Genomic DNA, 710 nt, shown 5'->3' on the forward strand with positions numbered 1-710 from the left:
CCCCCCTCCTCTCTCTCTCCCTTTACTCCCTTCTCTCATCCCCCCTCCCTCTTTTCCCCCGCCACCCCTTCCTCCCTCTCTCCCTCCCCCAAGTCTCTCTCCTTCCTCCTTCCCCTCTCTCCCCTTCCTCTTTGCTTCACTCCATCCTCACTCTCCCCCCTTCCTCCCTCTCTCACTCCCTCCCCTTCCTCACCTCACTCTCTCACTCTATCCCAGTTAAGAAGCGAAAGAAATCAGACGGACACAGACCCCCTGACTGCAGAATGAAACCCTAATTACATTACTAACAAAGCACGATATACAAGTGGAATTCCGGGAAGGGGGGAGGAGAAGGAAGAAGAGGAAGAAAATGAGGAAGAAGCGGTAGAAAAGAGAGGGAGAGAAGATGAAGATGAAAAAAACGCCCCCCCCAAAAGAAGGAAGGAAAGTGAGAAAAAAGGGGACAAGAAGGGAAATAGATATAAAGAAAAAATAAAACGAAGATGAAGAATCGAAAAAAAAAGAAAATAAAGACAAACAGAAAAAGAAAGCAATAAAAACTAAAAAAACGAACAAACTCACCGCTATTCTTAGCAAGAGAATCGGAAACCAATTAGCAAGCATCAAAAGCAACGAGCGGCTTTCCACCCAATCAGTCAAGCTGCCTCTCCTTAACCAGTGCCGGGACTCCATTCCTTCCCTTCGCCCCGTCAAGATTGGCCAATCCGATA

This window comes from Penaeus monodon, chromosome 28, assembly GCF_015228065.2.
Source record: "Penaeus monodon isolate SGIC_2016 chromosome 28, NSTDA_Pmon_1, whole genome shotgun sequence".
NCBI classification, from domain to species: domain Eukaryota; kingdom Metazoa; phylum Arthropoda; class Malacostraca; order Decapoda; family Penaeidae; genus Penaeus; species Penaeus monodon.